We start from the raw sequence: 22,239 nt of genomic DNA, 5'->3' as shown, positions 1-22,239 counted from the left end.
ATAGCTTCCCGCGATATCTCTTGCAAACATATGAATTATTGTGGATGTAAAATTCGTAATACTAAATTCGGTATTGCCGATTAATAGCATTTTCATAAATTCTGTGACATATTTCTGAGCATACGCGAATTCGTTTATAATATGGCTAGACGTAACGCGGAAGAAATTAACTTAGCACAAATCGTGACTCAGCTCGCAACAATTGAGCAAAATCGTCCGGATTAACAACGCACTCCAAAAATACAGAGATTTTATCGCGATGACGCAGCATCGTGGTTCGTTATAGTAGAAGCATCATTTTCACAAGCTAATGTGAACAGTAAAAATTCTAAAGCAGGCTGCCTTATTGCAAACCTAAACGCAGACCTCGTACCGCATATAAAAGACATAATCATAGCGGAACCTCGCCGGAACGATATATACGATCAAATTAAAGCAAGATTATTGTCTAGCTTCTCCGTGTCATCTGAAACGCGATTAAGATAACTTTTAAAAGGTGAAGTGCTCTCGGAGGGCAAACAGTCACTTTTATTAAACAAATTTCGAGATTTAAGTGGGGGACAATTTAGTGATGGCGTAATTAAAAGCATTTTTCTCGAGCAACTTCCTGCTCAGGCCCGTGCGATTTTGCTATTGTCGAGCGTGAGCAACCTCCAAGATTTGGCCGAGCTCGCCGACAAGATAACTGAAGCAATCCGAAACACGTATTTATCAGTTACGTCGGTCATTTCTGACAAAAATCAGCAGCGATCATCTGCTTGTGCAGTCGCCAACCCGACGCCCATCGAAGGCCTCAGAAGCATGATGGAAAAGTTCAGTAAACAGCTTGAAAATCTAACTAGCAAAATTCGTCGCTCGAATTACAATAAATCGCGTTCGAATTCACGCCTGAGGAACAGCAAACAGCGCGCTCGAAGTACGAACAAACTGTGCTATTATTACAGACGATTTAAAAATAAATCTACCGACTGCGTTAAACCGTGTTCCTGGACATACACCACACCTCCGTAAAACTAAAAAAGCCTAAACGCAGGGAGACAGAAGATTTAGGCTTCCCAAATTCAAAACGTCTCCACATTCGCAGCACCGACTCTGGCGCTACGTCATCGACGTTAATCGACGTCGGATCGGATATTTCCTTGCTCATGGCAAATAAGCTAACTTTAAAACATAAACCCAACGATTTGACATTGTACTGTGTCAATGAGACGCAGGTAAAAACGTTCGGCGAGAAACGCATGCAACTCAATTTTAATCTCAGATTGCAGTATTTCATGGAATTTTTGTGTTGCAGCAGTGCCTCACCCAACTGTTGGGGCAGACTTGCTTGCACACTTTAAACTTGTCCCTTCATTTACACGAATATCGTCTCATGGACACCACCACTGTTCAGAGTGTAAAAGGTTTTCTAAAAAACGCATCAATTCACGGAGTGAGCATATTAAATCAAAATAATAAATTTTCTAAAATCCTAATGAATGACCCTGAAATAAAAACTAATAGGAAAAATTTAAATTAAATAGTTAGTAGCTTTCAGCACCATATTTTAACCACAGTTCCTATCGCAGGACGGGCACGGCATCTTGCACCCGATAAATTGCTCGCGGCAAAAGCCGCTTTTAAACTGATGAGCGAGGAGGGTATTTGCAGACCTTCCTGCAGTCCGTGGGTATCGCCCATACACATGGTCATGAAAAAAACGGGCAGTGGAGAATCTGTGGAGATTTCTGCAGACTCAACTCTGTGACCATCCCGGACAAATATCCGGTACCGCATCTGAACGATTTTTCGGTCATGTTACGAAGTAAAAAAGTATTTTCTAAACTCGATCTGCACAAAGCCTATGAACAGATTCCGATTACTCCAGAAGACGTTCCCAAAACCCCAGTCATGACCCCGTTTGGGTTGTATGAGTACACATCAATGACCTTTGGGTTAAAGAATGCCGGGGAATAATTTCAACGTTACATCTACCGCGCTTTGGGTAACCCGGACTTTACCTTTGCGTATATAGACGACATTCTCATCGCCTCCTCTAATCCTGAGGAACATAAGATGCATTTCAGGCAGGTTTTCCAGCGTTTAAAAGAATTCCAATTGCGCATCAATGTGAGCAAGTGCCAATTCAGTCAAACGGAGCTCGAATTTCTCGGATACATCATTAACTGCGAAGGCTGCGTGCCAACTCCGGAGAAAGTTCTCGCTTTTACGCGATTTCCGAAACCTAAGACTGTCGTTGAGCTTCATAGATTTCTTGGCATGGTAAACTTTTACAGAAGAGCTTTGCCGTATGCCTAATGCTACACTCCTATCACATCCTGCTCATGAAGCGGAAACTCGAGTCGTTACTGACGCATCAGATTTTGGCATGGGAGCTTCGGTCCGGCAAAAGGTCGATAACATACGGAAGCCCTTAGCTTTCTTTTCTCGCAAGTATATAGATATTATAGAGAGCTCACGGTCGAAACTATACGCCTTCCTACCGAAATGAGCCTAATCGAGCTTGCGCAAGCACAGGCTGATGACGAGGAGTTTAAATGATTAATGACGGACCCTAGCTGTTCCCTCAATTTTCGCAGAATCCCATGGGGTGCTGATCACACCTCAGTGTACTGCGACCTTAGAGGAGAGGCCTTACGTCCCTTTATTCCAATAAAACTTAGGAAACGCATATTTAACTTGTTCCACGAGCAAGCTCATTCGAACACTAAAGTCACAGACCGTTTAATCAGGAGAAGATATATTTGGCCATCGATGCACAAAGACATATCGAGCTGGTGCAAAACCTGCACGGCGTGTCAGCAATCAAAAATTGCGCGACATAATCACGCACTTCCAGCACAATTCGCTGCACCAGACGGTCGTTTTCGACATGCGCACATCGACATAATCGGGCCGCTTCCGGAGAGCTATGGTTATAAGTATTGTCTCACAATAATAGACAGATTCTCTCGCTGGCCAGAGGCAGTTCCTCTCCTCAATATCGAAGCAATAACTGTTGCAGAGCCTTTATAGATTCGTGGATTTCCAGGTATGGAGCCCCAGAGTCAATAAATACAGACTAAGGCGCACAGTTTGAATCACAACTGTTTAAAGCCCTACTTCACACGATTGTCTGTAATCGCATTAGGACAACTACCTATTATCCCGTATCCAACGGCAAGATAGAACGTTGGCATAGGTCCCTGAAAACAGCCTTAATGTGCCACGCGGATAGCGAATGGTCCATGTCACTATCGACCGTAATGCTCGGTTTGAGGTCCAACGTTTTGTATGTCGGTGCATCTCCGACAGAGTTCATCTTTGGTACTATTCTTCGCATCCCGGGAGAATTCGTCTTATCCGGCGATTTCACGCCAGATCCGCATATCTTCCTGGAAGAATTCCGTGAACATATGCGTAAGGTTAAACCAATTCTCGAGACTCAGAAATTTAAAATAAAACCTGTTCTTTATAAAGAACTCAAATCTTGTACTCATGTCTTCCTACGCCTCGGCGCTAGGAAATCTCTCGAATAGCCATATACGGGCCCACACAAAATCATTAATAGAACTTCGGACAGGATTTATGAAATAGGTGTCGAAGGCACACCTCGCCAAGTCTCGTTTGATAATATTAAACCTGCGCATTTCACGCGCGACGATATCGACCCGAACACTCTGTTGACCAACAGCGCAAGTAACGTTGGTAACGTGGTTCCACCACTTCGAGCATGCGCTCGTACAAATGTCGCTTTCAATATACTCGATGTGTAATTATGTTTAAATAAAAATTACCAGTATCTATATTAAAGACTGATATTTTAATATTTAATGCTCAACAGAGATCTATCCTTTCTTAACAAAGTTTTACGCGTACTGTAACCAATATGTGTATATATATACAGTGTATATACAGTATATAATATACAGTATATATACAAAAATATAATCAATGGAATTCCCATGAATCTCATTAATCCTAATTCTTTGATGGTCTAAGGTTTTTGTGAAACTATTGTATTTAGTTAGTCTCAACTCTCCAATATCGTTGTCACTCAGGGGGGAGTACTGTAGGCTCTCTAACGTTTCACCATTCTATATCATGAGTTTCGACTCTACATGACCACTCTATGGTTCATGGTGGCAAAGCGAGTTTCCATCCGCGCGAGATAGTATAGTCTATGGCGGAACTGAGTTCCCGCCCGACGCACAGGCTATGCCTTCACGACTAGGAAATGGACCTGGAAATCTACTAATAACTATACTCAAAAACCCATACGCCAAGGGCCACGCGCGTGCGCGTAAAGTAAATTGTTTGCTGTCCTCTGCTGCATGCTGAACTGTTGACAGTTACACAATTATTTAAATTTGATAAAAAAACGTGTTCAGTAGGTAGTTATAGACTTAAAAAAATTAATAACAAGCAAGTGATAAGTCATAAGTTCCCAAAACGACGTTCAATATGTTAACAATCATTAAAGTAATATGCCAAGAAGAATTTGTAAACTGTAAATCAAAGTTGCTTATTAAAAAATAAAAATTCCAATGTACTTCTTCAGTCTTAATGGAATTATTTCTTTTCATAAAAGTAAGGGCAAAATGAAGTTAATGAGACACAAAAATGACAAATAGAATTCTAATTATCTTTTATTTCTCATTTTGCGTTCCTTATTTGCTTCATTTTATCTTTATTCTTCGTTATTGGTTAATTATTTTTAGATGCAACACATATAAGGATGGGCGTATACATATACATGCACCAACCCATGGACACTCGGCGAAGTTCTCCTGCATATCGCAGAGTGCGCTGAATATCGCCAATTATTTTCCACAGAGTTGACCGAGCCTCCCAATTTGCCAATATTGGCACCCTCTGCTACTGCGCTTGCGTTAGGGCTGCACACTGGTTGGGCACACTTTGGGCGCGATTCATAATTACTTTAAAAAACAATTCTTGTAATTTAAGTAAATAATTATTAAAATATATACAAATTGTGTAACTTATGATTTCAGGCAAACAAAAATTATAACACATATATTATACTGCATTGTAGTTATGTTTCTTTTTTTTACTTTAAACGTCGTCTTGCCACGTCTCAATCCATGGGCATAGGAAACACGGGACTAGGCATGCCATCTTAACTTGGGCGAGCGGGCTTGAATACACGGGAAGGGGGAGAATGCCATGAGTGGGGAGAGCCGCCATCTTAAAATGTGCCATTTGACTATGCGCACGAGCGTTTCTTGCCGACAAACTGTGCATGAAAATGTAAACATGTGGGCGCTGCCATTATTCTCGCGGGACATGAGAAGATGGTGGACCTCCTCCCTCAATCGAAAACCACAATGTCCCGAGCTGAACATTTTTTTAGAATATTTCAAATATTATCATTATTATATTATGCAATTAACTTTTATGCATTAAGATGCTTAAATATGATATGGTATTTCAAAAAAATGTATCTATTAAAAAATGTTTTGTGAAATATAAGTCGGTCTTCGAAATTCAATAAAAATAAAGTATTATTTATCAAAGATATGTGTTATGCAGTTTTTTCTTGTCAGAAATCAAAAGTTTCACAATTTCTATACATTCTTGTGCATATTTTAATACTTATTTATTTACATTGCAAGAATTGTTTTTCAATGTAATTTTTAATCGCACGCCAAGTGTGGCCAACCGTCATTCAGCCCTAACGAAAGTGCACAAAAAAAATAAGCAAAAAAGTTTCTAAATTTTTTCTGGTCAGATGCTTATTCTTGGCACAACAGAGGGTACAAGTTGTATTTACGTGTGAGCATGTGTTTGATATTGCACTTATCGTTAAAATGTAATAAACTTGTATTGTAATTAAAAAATGCTCTATCATAATAAAAAATCGTTATTACATCCTCTTAAGTTAAGGCGTACTCCTTGGGTGATTTTTCTAATCGAAAAGCGACGTGAATATGAAGTTTAATTGTTTAAAATAACACATTTTTCGTATGTTTAATTTTTGGTATTTTCTTGCTATTTTATTGTTTTAAATTTAATTAACCTCGAGCACTATCGGACAGTGTGATGGCCATCGCTTCGGCCAGCGCTTCGGTGGGGGAACTACTTGTTTGAGAACGCGCTTGTACCCTCTGTTGTGCCCAGAATAAGCATCAAGCTAAAAAAATGTTGGGTACTTTTTTGCTCATTTTTTGTGCACAACCTCCCTCCCCCAAAATTAAATACAGTTCTCGCGGGACAACCTGTATAGGTTTCTATATAGGAACCTACATAGGATCCTATATAGGCTCCTAAACAGAAGCCTATAAGTTTCACCTATACGTGCCACCTATAGGAAATGACATAGGATTCTATAAAGGATCCTATTTAGATTCCTGTATAGGTTCCTATATAGGATCCCGTATATGTTGCTGTATAGGTCCATATCCAGATGCTATATGATGCTATATGATCCTATGTTATTTCGTATAAATGACACCTATAGGTTAAACATATAGGATCCTATGTAGGCTTCTATATTGGATCCTATATTGAAACCTATATAGGAATTTTCAGTAGAGATGGGCCTCAACTTCAAGATAAATTTAATGAAAATCATTGTGGTAGAAGGAAAGGGTGAGCAAACAATATACATTGTGGTCTTAAATAATGAAAGGGTTAAACAAGTTCATAAATATTCCCTTATACCTAAAGCCACTGTGATTTACGGTAGCGAGACCTGGACAGACCAAGAAAAGGATAAGAGTAAAATAAACGCGGTTTTCCTCACTAGAGGCTGAAGTTTGACCGCACCCAATTTGATCATTCATAATACACGATCGACAAGGGTGCGACTTAATGTCTCTCATAAGACGTTCTGTGAGCTGTGGAAGGTGATAGGCATTGTCGTGCTCTTTAGTTTCCAATCCTAACACTTCCTATACTTTTTTGTTTACATCCTCGGCCCAAATAGAACAGAAGTTTGGTGGCTGTGTAATGTTTGTTTCTGGATTATTGATAATTCTTTCGCTTTGTGTACGGTTATATGGCCAGACCTCGGGATTTGTATCACTAATGAAATCTGGTTATTCGAGTTCTTTACGATCAAGGAATTTTTTCAACCATTTTTTTTTCCTTATCACACTCAGTATCCTTGTATGTATTCAAGAGCCAAGTAAAAAATAAGGACTTTTCTCAAATTCATCAGTTTGCAAAAGAAATCAACATGAAGTTTCCGAAAATATGTTACATCTATTCATATATAACATTGTGGTGTCTGACCTTCTCCGCGACCAATATAACATTTCTCTACTGTCGTATACTGCGTAAAAGCTTGAATAGCCGCGGTCAATATTGTTAGAGCCCCACCTGTAGCAAATTCCTTTGGATGAGGAGCGCCTAGACGAGTCCATTCCTTCAAAAAAAGTTTAAAATGTCATACAATTATGTGATTCACTGATCATCATAACCACGAAATATTGGAAAGTATCGTCATTTGCAAAATTGAATAAAGGAAAATAGGTTTATTAATCTCGCTTTGGAACCACTCCATTGCTATTATATATGGTTGATTCTCCATAACCAGACTTCATTCTTTGTGCCACTTCTTCCGTGCATATTTTCACGCACGACGTGCGTTCAGATCAGCACAGATATGTCCTCCATTAAGGTGCATATTCCAGGCATCTCGTGCAATTCACGTGCGTACGGAAAATATTTCATTACAAATTTTGATTTAAAAAATGCAAAATCATTATACATTTAATAGGGTGACGAAACCAATCACCGAGGGGGATCCGATTCCCTACTGAAAAAAGTCAGGAATCGCCACAAACGGTCAGAACTTCTGACGATTTCTGAGCATGCTGACCATTCCTGATGCCTTTAACTACTTCCGAGGATATGCTTATTGACTAATTGTCATTTAGTACATAAATGTTAATAATTAATTATAATAAAAAGGAGAATATGCATAAATAAGTAATATAAATAACCTGGGAAATATAAAGGTCATTAATTCGGACGATTTCTATCGAGAAACGTTACGAAAGTGTCAGAAATAGTCAGAAGTCCTCACTTTTTCTGAAGATTTCTGTCCTTTTTTAGTAGGTTTGTCTAAGGTCGAAGATAAATGTTGGAGTAAATATAGGATTTTCATTTAAATATAATGTAGATATCTAAATTAAGAAAACATAATATTCAATATTCTGTAAAGGACGAAAATTCACAGAGGAACAGTCCAACAATTTTCAACAATGTTTTTTTTTTGTTTGAATTGCGAATGACCATTTAAGTCGAAGTTTAACACCTATAACTCTTGTCGAATACGAAAAAAACGTTTTTTGTTACAGAAATCACTTCACTACAACAAGCAATATCACGTCTCACAATTTATGAAAGTGCAAGAGCACTAAAAAAAATTCAGAAGAGATCACAATAAATTAATAAGCATCATGAGTGATAGAGCCACTTTCCAAAAAATTTCAAATTACAAAGTAGATGCATATATTTAATAATGTTTTAGTTTAACGCAAATTTCTTTTTCGGTTTCGATTTAATAAATTTTATTTTATTAATAACACAGCCACACAAAAAAGCGTGCGGATCTGGTAACAAGACACACGTATTCCTATAGATTTTGGGGCGCTGAATTCAACTTCGATATTAAAAAGCACCCATCACGTGATGGTTAAGCCATAACCTCAAAAAATGACGAAAAATCATGCACTGAGGCTAATAAATTTCAAAATAATGCCAGTGACGAAAATTTTCACTTCAAAAACATGTCGACAACTGTGAAGGATCAACCCTTGCCTGATATCAACTTATTTAACATAACTTTACCCAACAGAAGCTGACCTCACCTAACCTGAATTAACAGAAATTTATTGAACTATACGTGAAGCTCTGGAAGCAAACTTTCCCAATAGCAAATGTGTGCTACATCGAATGGGTCAACTCGAGCCTAACCTAGAAATAAATCTAACCTAGCCTAACCTAACCTAACCTCACAAAACACAATTAAACTGATTGTGTTGTCGCGTTGTATTTGCGGTACCGTTTCATTCAGCTTCGGCTTAACCTACATCGAGGTTTAACCTATCCTAACCTAACAAAACCTGACCTAACCTAACCGATTACGCTGGCAACCCTGTTCTTGCGTACTTTCATATTTGAACATTAATAGCAGTAAATGTCTGGAGTTTCGTAACCGCTTGTTGCTAGCATTATTCGCCTGTTTCTGTAACCAGGGCACCTCCACGTGGTGACGGTGGGCAACGGATCCATATTGGCTGAGTCCCTGGGTAAACGGCGTTCATGCCGTCATGGCAGACACAGGTAAAAAGTGTATTACGATGCAGGGAAAACCCCCAGTATCGGCGTCTCGTCAGGGTGGGAAAGCGGGCTCTCCGACGTCGTCATCATGCAGCCGTAGCTCTTCATCAATGGATTACTTGGTTGGTGTAGAGTCTCATGCTACAAGGAAAAAAACCGCGAGCATTTCTCAATCGCATGCCTGCAAGATTAGATCAAATGCATTCTGTTACATTTGCAGTAAATATGAAGTGAGCAGTTTGCGAAAATCAATCGAGGAGGAAGTGAAAAGTCTTTACAAAAAGTGTTTTGACCGTAAATTGCTGCACCAAGAAACAAAATGGGTTCCTCACGTCATTTGTAATTCCTGCAGACTGATGTTGTATCGTCTCAAAAATTCAAACAACAAAAAGTACCGCAAGTACTGTACACCAACCACATGGAAAAAAACCGTTATTGCGAAGGACTGCTACTTTTCCATGAATTCCGTCAAAGGGTTCAACGCCAAAATAAAAATAACATTTCGTACATTAATGTGTGCACAGTCACAAGAGCAACTGAAATCAATAAAAATGCACGCCAGACTGATTTAAGTGCTTTGGAAGATGATAGAATGGAAGTTGAAAGTCAACGTCATGGATACGGTAGTGAAGCCAGTGATCGAACAGAAAATAGTTCTGATGATTCCGATAAAAATGACGAAAAAGATTACGAACATTGCGTGCATAAAATGAAATTGAAGGTTCCAATATTAGTGTCGCAACTAGAACTGAATGATTTTATTAGAGATCTTGGGTTACCGAAAGACGGCGCTGAATTTGCCGCTTCATTTCTAAAAAGAAGAAATCAGAGCATAATCTAAGAAAATTTCAGAACTGCACGGCCCAGCCTTTACACGAAAACTAAAAAAAAAAGGAAATCATTCGCTCGAGAAATCACTTTTGAAAAGAAAACATCTTTCTCTACTCTCATACTCGTATCTTGCATCTTTTCGCATAAGCTGTATTCATCTAAGGTAATACCTCTAAAACTGTTTTTTCCTTATTAATTGTTGAAGTTATTTTTAGTTTATTCGAACTTTATTAATTGAAAATAATTTCAAAAGTACCTCCCCAACACAAATTCGGAGCTGCACACTTTCCATTCAGAACTGCACACTTGTGCAGAGCTGCACGTTAGATTATGCTCTGGAAGAAATCTTCTAGAGCCAAAGACAAAAGTTTCATTCTATCGCGACAGGGACAAAGAATTCAGAAAGTTTTTCGTTAAAGACGAAGAGACGTCTTTAGTGTACTGCACTGACGTTAACGGACTAATGAACCACTTGAAGAAAAATGTGTACAGAGACGAAGAATGGCGACTTTTCATTGGTTCGTCAAAATGCAGCATTAAGGCTGTTTTACAGCTTAACACGAATACTTACGCTCCTATCCCTATGGCTTACTCAACGTCATCAAAGAAGAATATAACAATGTTAAAATGCTTCTTGAAAAAGTTAATTACACGAATCACAAATGGCAAATATGTGGTGATCTCAAAATCATAACAATGATATTAGGCCAGCAATCGGGTTTCACGAGAGAGCCATGCTTTATATGCCTGTGGAATAGCAAACACAACGGGACAAGACAATCAGTTTAATTGTGTTTCGTGAGGTTAGGTTAGGTTAGGCTAGGTTAGATTTATTTCTAGATTAGGCTCGAGTTGACCCATTCGATGTAGCACACATTTGCTACTGGGAAAATATGTTTCCAGAGCTTTACGTGTAGTTCAATAAATTTCTGTTAATTCAGGTTAGGTGAGGTCAGTTTCTGTTGGGTAAAGTTATATTAAATAAGTTGATATCAGGCAAGGGTTGATCCTTCAGAGTTGTCGACATGTTTTTGAAGTGAAAATTTGCATCACTAGCATTATTTTGAAATTTATTTGCCTCAGTGCATGATTGTTCGTCATTTTTTGAGGTTATGGCTCAACCATGACGTGATGGGTGATTTTTGATACCGAATTTGAATTCAGCGCCCCAAAATCCATAGGAATACGTGTGTCTTGTTACCAAATCCGCACACTTTTTTTGTGTGGCTGTGTAATTAACGAAAATCTTGTCAAGACTGGGGAGGGAAGCAGAAAACTAATTTGCTTGGCTCAGCCGGTCAATGCCGTGATTATATTTGACAAAACATCAAGACAAGCGTTCATAAAAGCTGACAGCTTAGAGAACCACAAAAAGGTAATTAGTTCTCTGGCCAACGAAAGAATAGAATTTTTTACCCACGGAATTAAAAGCGAGAGCAGAAAAACTAAGTAATTCCTTATCAAATTTTTCATTGAATGGGTCTTGACGAAAATGAAATTATTAGTGTAATAAAATCTCGATATGGGTTTCAACCAATTCGAGTAATACAGTTTGAGAGTAAGGACTCGCTTCTCCTTATTTTAGAAAAACAAATCTCAACCTCTGATATTAAGGGTATCAACAGCATTTTTAACCAAAGGATTGAGGTCGTTAATTATAAAACAAAAGATGGTGCGGTCACCCAATGTAAAAACTGTTACAACTTTGGACTTATCAAAGCACACTGTGGCAGAGTCAAGATTGAGCAACAACAACAAAAATAAACAACAAAGGGTTCTCTACTGATCTCACAAAAGCCTTCGATTTCATCAACCATAAAGGGCTACTCTTAAAAATGGACAAGATGGAAATGCCAGCCAACATCATCCTAATAATAAAAAATTATCTGCAGAATCGCTTAGTAGCAGGAAAGCATTTCAAAATCATTGGAAGAACACACTACGTCCCACACGGGGTACCCCAAGGTTCAGTTCTCGGCCCGGTCATCTTCAACTTGTACATGGCCGACTTTCCAGTCAGGAACATCCAAAACACAATGACCTTTCAATATGCAGACGATCACTTAGTAATGAATAAAGCAAGCCAATATTCGCCAAAATCAAAACAGAATGGACGAGAAGAATTGATCAGTATTACAAAGACTGGGGAGTGAAATGCGATGTCACCAAAACTAAAGCCATCATCTCCACTCACAAAAAATACCAATTTACTCACCTCCAAGTTGAGAATGAGAAAATTAAACTGCAAAAATCTATCAAATATCTAAGAATTAAACTAGATAGGACTCTTTCCATGAAGCAACACGTAGATGAAGCTTGCCTCAAAGCCAAGAGAATCGCGATTATGCTCAACCCCATCATTGGAAGATATAGCAAAGTGGACGAAGGAATAACATGCATGGTAATCAACACATGTATCAGGCCAGTCTTAGAATATGGTAACATACAAGTTGCGAATAGACTGAGCAGGACATCAATCAAAAAGTTGGAAGTAGCAATTAAGAAGATATTCAGACAGGCTGGAGGTTAACCCATCACCTTTCCATCCCAAGACCTATGGGAAATGATCGATGCGTCTCTATTCCATAAAAAACTATTCACCCTACACCAGAAATTTCTAGAAAAGCAGCGGGAGGCCAACTACGGTAATATGGCTGAGAATTTGACTTCAGTCAAGTGGGACCATGTCAACGTCGACTCTCTACCCTCCGTTTAAACACTAAACATAGTAAATTATTTAGTAAAAAAAAAAATTTACCAGACTTCTCTGGGCAACAGTAAATTAAGCACACATAATCAGATAGGGCCACTTATCCCATGTTAATGGTCTAGCTAGGTTTTTACATAGGGCAGTGACAACACATAAGTTACTCTCCTACACCAAAGGCTAGCTTAAGTGCACTTCAGTATGTATCACAGATTATAGAAAATAAATGACTTTAATTAATTTTAAAAAAAATAGGTACTCATATCGGTGAAATTTTGGCTGCCAATATCGTGCTAGTTCTGGATTGATAACTCCGTTACGCACTTTGCGGTCAATTCTGACCCACACTGTGGCCGTCATCACTTGTTCGTCACTGGTTGCCATCATCGGCTTACCAGTGGTGAAATAGCATTCTCTTAGTTTAGTGAAACAAAATGTGGGCAACGCTATAATAGTCGATCTTGCCGTATCTGTATAGGCAAATAATATTTTTAGTTCGACCGAACAGGTGGATAGCTGATCGGCCGAAAAATTTAAAAACATCAATTCTTCTGACAATTTGATTTTCCGGAGAAGATCAGATATTCGGCACGAAAATGGGCCGATGCTATGTCGAACTCTGGTTTCTTCACATTTCGAATGACTTGCCGTAGTAAAAGTTCAAACTTGGCCTAGTCATATGTCGTCGATGGGCCGGACTCTGGCATGTTCATTTAAAACATGCTTTTCCACAGTAAAGAAGAGATTAGAACTAATAATGGGTCATTGCTGGGCCAGACTCTGGGGTTTCTTCTGAAAATTTGATTTGTACTAGAAGATCAGATATTCGGCACGGCGATGGGCCGATGCTGTGCCGAACTCTGGTTTTCTCACATTCCGAATGACTTGCCGCAGTAAAAATATAACTTGGTCCAGTAATATGCCGCCGATGGGCCAGACTCCGGCTTGTTCATTTAAAAGATGCTTGTCCACAGTGCATAAGATATTAAAACTAGTAATGAGCCATTGCTGCGACAGATTCTGGACTTTCTTCTGAAAATTTGATTTGCCGGAAAAGATCAAATATTCGGCACGGCGATGGACCGATGCTGTTCTGAACTCTGGTTTCCTCACATTCCGAATTACTACTTGCGTAGTAAAAGGGAAGTTTGGCCCAGTAATATGCCGTCGATGGGTCGGACTCTGGCTTTTCTACTTGCGAAACTGGAAGCCGTAGTGCTTTTAGTGATTTTAGCCGTAGGCTTGGTATAGTGCCGATACTGGTCTAAGTTTCGGCTTAAGATCCCTAAATTTGAAAAGCCGACAAAGACCGCCATCGTCAGTCCAGAACTTGGCCAATTTAAGCACAGAGATTGGCCCAATGACAATAGCCGACTGTTGGCTACCATGATTGGGGCAATACTGTGCCATACTTTCAGCTTCGCCAATTTGCACTTGGGAACCTTCAACCAAGTAGTTCAATTTTCAACAAAAATAATTAATTTTGAACGAGAAACATAATACTTGAAATATTTAAGCCAAAGAAAGATTTTTATTTTAAATAAAAAACGGTCAAATTTATTTAAAAACTATTAATATTGAACAAAATAATTAAATTTGTAAATAAATAGATAAATTTTCTACTAGAAAATTTTATTTTCACCAGCATTTTTAACAATAAACATGGCATTTCTACCAAAGGAGGTGAATATACAATCTGAAAAGACGACTTCTTAACTAAATTTAAATTTTCAACCAAGAAAGATTTTTCCTTAAAGTAATAAAAACAATTTAACCAAATTGTTTGATTTTCAAGAAAAAAGATGTATTTTCAATTCGAAATATAATAGTGGAGTCAAGTTAGGGTAATTTAAAAAAAGTTTCCTAGCCCTAATACGTCGCTAGATATTACCTTGGAAAGTGCACTCTTCCTGCCTAGAGGCACCTGAGCGTACCGTGAAGTATAAATACGATCGTATTTCGGAAACTTTGTATTAAATAAGTGTATATAATTCATTTAGCATGTATAGCACGTCTTTTACCATTAATAAGTAATTAATTTTTTATAATAAACGCTTGCTATCACTACTTATGCTTCCTTTTTGCCTTCTCTTTAGTATTTTCGTGGCAAAAAAGTGATTGTAATTGATTGAAAATGTATGATTTCTTTTTTTATCAATAAAAAAATATGTTTTATTAATAATTTTTTATGATAAAATCTTTTCATAACCACTGTTAAGTACTTTTTTAATTACCTTTGTGATAAAGAAAGTAATTAAAATTGATCAAAAATGTGATATGTATTTCTTTTCAGTAAAATGATAGTTTTGTTGATAATTGTTTATTTCAATATCTTGTCATAACAATTATTAAAAAACTATTTGTTTACTGAAAAGAACAACATATCACATTGTTAATCAATTATAATTACTTTCTTTATCAAAAAAGTACTCAAAAAGCACTCAACAGTGGTTATGAAGAGATTATATCCAAGGTCAAATCTCGTGACCTATTAGGGCTAGGATCTTTTTTTTAACTTACGCCGAATTGACTTCACTTTCATTAATCTTAAGTATTTTTTTGTGGGGTGCAGAGTAAACGAGGCATTTTCAAGGAAAAACTCAAATCTCTGTTTTTAGTCAAAAATGCAACAAAAGAAATCAATTTTTGAAAACTTACAATACCCAAAATAATAGGTCTGAATAACTTTTTTTTTAGATTTGCTCAGATTTTTGTAGACTCTATTTTATCGTCTGACATCCTTAACGAAAACTAGGACACGATTTATTTTTAAAAAAATGAACTCCACTTTATTGCCAGTAAAAACAGGCAAAAATGGCCAACTTTGAGAGTTCATAACTTATGACATTGTTCTTTTTTTGTAATCACAGGTAATTGAGTCAGCTTTCACTCACCTGTGGAACACTTTCCCGTGGAGTAATTAGGTGCGAAGGTGCACAGTGTTTTTTGAAACTTAGTGATTTTTAGTTGAAAATCCAAAAAATGGAGATTTTTCTATGTATCATAACTCGAAACCTACAGAAGATAGCGGATTATTTTTTTAACCAAATTTTCTCATAATTTTGTCCTTTTTCTTTTTTTTCTGTTGGACATTTTGCTCTACATTCCAATGGGAATTATCCATCCACGCAAATGTAACTTTTGCAACTGTTTAAAAAAATCCAGTTTGGCAATTGGTCCTAGCATTTTTGATATGTCAAAAGGGAGAACTTAACGGAACTTTCTCATTAAAACTTTTGGAAGTAAGATTTTTTCGGGAACGAAACTACCAGACGCCTTGACTGGTTAGAGTGTACATCGCAACAACACTTCGTAAAAAATGCCACCAATGTCTAATGCGCAGCAGAAAGTACAACATAAATCTAGTGCGCAACCATATGATTTTCAAATCTACCGCGTAGCTGGAACGTAGACGGCTTGAAGACCCGAACCGAAAAATACCGGGTTAGGTATAAGTCCCTGATCCGCAAAAAATACCGGTTCGGGTATTTGAGAGATCTGGATGAAAAATTTGGAATCGAACCTGCTGATTAAAACTGCTGAATCCAGACCGAAAATATCGGCCGCATCTAGATCTTGCACATCTCTATTGAATAGTAACGCTTGATATTCTGTACATTTTTTTTTATTGAAGAAACAAGTAGAAAAGGTAGTAAAATTATTATATAATTATGTATCATTCAATTTTGGTTATAATGTTTAATATTAAACACTTTTTAAAAAATCTGATGGAAATTTAATATACATGTGAGTATAGCCATTTGCATATACCGTGCATTAATTTTAATATATCATCATGTTGTAAAATTCATATACATGCATATTAAAGTCCGTAAAACCGAGTACGTGAAAATAACAAGCCCCTTGAAGCCTTCAAATCTTGTCATGTATTACAAAATAAGGTAATAATCTTAAATTCGTCGACTAAATACTTATTTATAATCAAAGTGAAACGTACGGGTTGAATTTTTCTAAAATTCACTGTGAGTGTTAGAATTTTAACGTCAGTACAGGTGCTTGGAGGTTTAGTTTCGTAATCATTTTCTTATTTATACTTTTGTACTTAAAAACCAGTTATATTTATGTTTATTTAGGAAAAAATGTTATTTTTCATTATTTAAAATTGAAAGTTACTACCAACCTGCTTTTTAATTTGTGTAAAGTGCAAATATTAGTCTTTTCTAATCAATGTTCAATATACATTATATGATAATTAAGAAAATTTCAAACATTTTTAACAGTGAAGGTAGTCATGCCTACAAATATATTTTTTCAATCTGAAGCTTTATTAAAGGAAAAATTGGTCAAGCTCTCTCCATTCAAAGTTATGATACTTTTTTATTTATTCTACAGAAAGGCTATTGGAATCGAAAATTCCAAATTTTAAGTTATCGGCATGAGATAGGTAAAAAAATCCAAGAGAGGAGTTGCAGCTTCTCAAAAGGTCCTAAAAGTTGCCTTTACATTTTTTCTTAAGATAGAGCTCCTTTTCCAAATAATAAGTCCCGTAACGAGGTATAATATTATCAATTGAATATTACAATTTTTTATATAAAGGATAGATAAAATCCTCATCGTTTTTTCATATAGAATACATAATACAGAATTTAGGCTGTTTGCATGCAAGTGTTAGGGTTACGTTACATATCCAGTAAATCTACAGAAAAACATATAGTTATATACTTGATATACTCAAGGCAATATATTATAATATACATATACAGAGTTACGCACAAAATTAAGGATCAAGGTATGCAGAAAATATGGGATGTAAAAGAGATATTTTTTCTCAGGGTTTTTTCTTTTATTTCCGAGAATTTCGTATAGTCGTATCTTATTTTTTGAATTTTTCATTAATATTATTATTTTAGATTCGTAGTAAATAAACTTTGAAAAATAAGTTCTGATAGAAAAGACTCTCTAAACTATTGTTTCCGACATTAGGCCTAGAAAAGTCGCTGTTTGACACCTTTTTTTTGTTTCGTAACGTAGCACTAGTTTCCAGGAGTTGTAAGTTCACTATCGCGTTGATGTTTACTTTGAAAGAGTGTTTGTAAGTAGTGATTTGACCAAAAAAAGTGATAAGATACCATAAATTAATAATACGCTATTATAAATTAACGCTAATTTAACATAAATCAACACAAATTACCAAAAGTTTCTGGTTCGCCTGCTTTCGTTTCACTAACTATTCCTCATGAAAACATCCTCCTGGTCTATTAAACTCAGGATTACGAGCCTACCATATAATATTCTATTTCATTCTTTTTTCCATTGATCAGGAAGATTTTTAGGGGGCTGTTTAAAAATTAAAGTAAATTTTTCTTTAAGAAGCCCCACTGGAATATACATTAATTTGTCGGTCTTTTCTGAATATTCCTGTAATTTGATATGAAAAAGTAGCCATTACAAAAAATACACTGCATAACTGTTCATTGAATAATCGGAAATTCAAAAAAAGCACGTGACAAATAAGGATTCTGATTACCGCAATTTTCATGGACAGCTTTAAGGCCGGAAAAGAAAAATGTTTGCGACAATTGCGGAGAACAGAAAGAATGGGAAAAAGCATCCAGGCTTGTGACAATACAGTGGAAAAATACGCATTTCATTTAACTACTTGGTTTGCAATACATGCGACTGATATAACTTTAGTAGTTGGAACAATCAAGTTTTTCAATAATGTTACTTCCGCATTGTTACTCTAAAAAGCGAACAGTAACGTCAATGACAAAATTGTGTGTCACCAAATAAAACAGCAGTGGCGTATTTTACAAAAAAAATAGGAAAAACTGAGGAGTAAGCTAGCGGAACATTGTAGCTATTCTTCATTAGTTTTGTACATAACTTAATAAAAAAAGTGAACAAGTGACATCTGAATATTCAATAACACCGCTATTGCTCGGAAACGACTAATTGCACAATTTTTGTATCTAAAAAATGCCAGATATATAATAAAATTCAAATAGGATTATATAGAGAAAACTATCCAGCTGATTATTCAATATTTACGAACTATTCGATCTATTACCTTGGATTCATGCAGTTCTTATAGCATATGCTGAGCACTTCGTCGCCCTAAAGTTATATGAAGCCATGTTCCTCAACTGCCAAATAGAGAAAATTAGGTTTAAAGTTCAACCATATCATACTCTATTAAAATGTCATTAAATGTTAAAATAAGTTTATTCGTCAAAACTGGTGCGTAATCAAGAACATATTCACGGAAATTTTAAATGATAATGCACGTGTTTTATCTGATGTGCAAAACTGGTTTTGGACACGGCGTAATATGAGATACAAAAAGTTCCGTTTCTTTTAGAATTATAGTATAATGCTATGAACACAAAATACTTTTACTTGGACTATTTATAATTAAAATATTAAGTAAATAGTTAAATAGAATGACGGTTTACATTATTCTATTGTATGGTATAACTTGGATCAAATCATTTATTCCCAAATGGTTGACTTTCGAATAATTTAATATACTAGAAACCGAGTTTAATACCTACTAGGTCTAAAAATAACAATAATTCGAAATTTTCAAATAGTGTACATGGCGTAGCATAATTCTAAGATGAATGGACGTTAAGCAATTTAACCAGATCACGAGAAATTATAAACGCGAATGTCAGGATTATGGTCTCTTTTGCTCAAAAGTAATGTTTGACGTACGCGCACCGGTGTTCACATCTGGTAATATACACTTAATTAAAATACTGTAATATGTGCAGATTATTTCCGTAATACTTACGAACTATAAGTACTAGCATATACTACCCAGGTGAATAATTCTGTAGTCTGTGGGAGTTTACCACCGGCTCAGTAGTGGCCCAATACCTGCAGAGTACCTGTCACCTGTAGAGATAAACGGCCATTCGATCAGTATTGGATGTCGGCTGATTCCGCAAGATTGGGGAATTACTATGCGAACAGTATAAATATTTTTTTAAAAAGTTTAAAAATATGGTTCATGTGTACAAAACGTCAAAAAACTATGAATGCAACTATCTCTAAAACATTTTTTTCCTGTTTTTTTAAGAATAAAATTACACGAAAGTTAAAAAACATGTATCAAACAAATTTGCGCAGTTCCTGATAAAAAATTTGATTTACGTCGATGAAAATTTAAAATACTTATTCAAAATGACATTTTGTGTGATTATAAAAAGTTGTGAAATGGTGAGAAACGCGAAAAAACGAAACATTACACAAAGAATACTGATAATCGATTTAAATTAATTATTTAAAAGTTATTTGATTTATAATCTCGTTAACAGTTTATTTATTTTACATCTATATGAAATCGTACAATAATGAAAAAATTAATAATTAGAAAAAGAGAGTTAAGAAATTGTTTTATTTTGTCTTAACTTTTTTTAGCTGTGGATTCTGAGGATCTTTTTTTCATTGACTTTCAATTATGTACGTTTAGAGTACAGGTTAAAACTGCCGACTGCTAGACGATAGATTTATGTATAGATGTATGTTTGAAACCCCGTAGCATTAGAAATTGTATTTGTTATATAATGTTTAAAAATTTAACATATATCTTTACTCTAATCAGGGCCATTAGTATTTAGAGAAAAAGTACTCGTAATCCATTAATATGCATTATATTCTCATCATACCCGTGTAGAAATACAATCAGGGATCAAGCCGGTTGCCGACCAGATAGCCCCGGTTTAAACCGGACGCTGGTCGGGGAATCCGGCCAGAATCCGGCTAAAAACGTCACGCTAAACTAGTCGGATGCCCGCTTCAATTAGGTGTTTTCACTTCAATCAACAGCTAACTTTACTTCGTAGATAGCTGAGGATAAAACAAGGGACCAAATGCATGGGATTCAGTTCATTCTTGACCTATTTTGCCAATTTCTTCGTAAAAGCTAATTTTTTCTATATAAGTGTATTTGAAAAATAGTTTTTATTTTTTAATTACTATTTAATGAAATATTTAAATTATCATAATGATTATTAATTACAAAGATATTGCAGAAATAAAGTTTTGTTCCATGCATTTGATCCATTGTTTTCCCTACAGCTTTTAACAAAGTGAAGTTCGCTGATGGTTGAAGTTAAAATACCTAATACCGGCCGGGATCCGGTCTGGTAATCTGGCCACAAAGCGGTTAAATAATATTGCTTCAGGCGTGAAATTGGTAACTTGTTTTGTCTTTTACGGCTCATCCTAAAGACTACGGTGAACTTTGAAAGTCAAATCAAGTGAACAAATTCTGGCAAGAAAATTGAAGTAGAATTCAATCCCTGATGATAGAATCTCGTAGCAATTTGGAAACCACGTGGTGATTTAAGGCTAGGAAGGAAGAAAGTAAAAACTGTATACACAACAGTATATTTTAATTAAAAATAATAATTATTCGCGCACTAAGTGGGATTTTCAAACTAATTACTAAAATAAGGTTAATTTTATCCACCAGTCTCGATTTTATTTGGAAACATCAAGGAGACGACGCGACATGAGTGCAAGGAGCATCCTCGTTCCAGATGCGAAACTGAAAATTACTAAGTGTCTCAGTGCTGCTCATTGTACATTGTCTGAAACTAGAAAAGTTTATAAATTTTGTATCATTTCTGTTGTTGTACATAGCAGAATCCATAAAAGTTTAATTTGAAAAGTTAAATTATTTGAGAAAATGTAATCTTTTTTTAAAGAATTTAAAAAAGCTAATTTCTGTTTCACTGATCTAATAAATCTTTGAATTATAATTTTAAAATAATAATTCATCTAGCATCCATAATTACGTCTTCGATAACGTCATGGCACTTAAAAAATGTGTAATTTCTACAAAAACATCCTGACCAGTAACCGGCCGGCTCTCGACCATGGGATTTAACCAGGGTTGGCCCGGCCAGTAACCGGCCGGCCCCGGCCTACGTGATTCGAGAAAAGTGCAACCCGGCCGGCTCCCGCCCGGTTCCTGTCCATTAAACCCAGCCAGGGGTAGCCAAGCCGGGATCCGACCAAAAACTTTGTTGTATTAGGGCCAACCAGGGAAATTTCTACACGGGTAATACTAGGCAGTCTGATAAGTACCTGAAAATTCTAAGAGATGGCATTAGTATTCACTAATGTGAACCATTTTCGTCGAGCTTGATCCTTCAAATGACGCCTGTCAAAACTTCAGCCATTTATGTTTACGCATTTACAAGTTACAGCACTGAGAAGCGACTAACCTCCGATTTTTTTTTAATATGAAAAAATCTGAGTTTCGAGTTTTGATCAAACACTACTATCTTCGCAAGAAAACGATATTCGAGACCAAGGCCAAGCTGGATAAGTAACACCCGGACTCTGCACCGTCGATTGGAACGATTCATAAGTAGTTTACCGAGTTTCGTTGTGGCCGTACGAGCACAGTTGATGCTGAACGATCTGGGCGCCCA

The sequence above is a fragment of the Belonocnema kinseyi genome, chromosome 1, assembly GCF_010883055.1.
Source record: "Belonocnema kinseyi isolate 2016_QV_RU_SX_M_011 chromosome 1, B_treatae_v1, whole genome shotgun sequence".
Lineage (NCBI taxonomy): Eukaryota > Metazoa > Arthropoda > Insecta > Hymenoptera > Cynipidae > Belonocnema > Belonocnema kinseyi.
Note: the sequence above shows the minus strand (reverse complement) of the source record.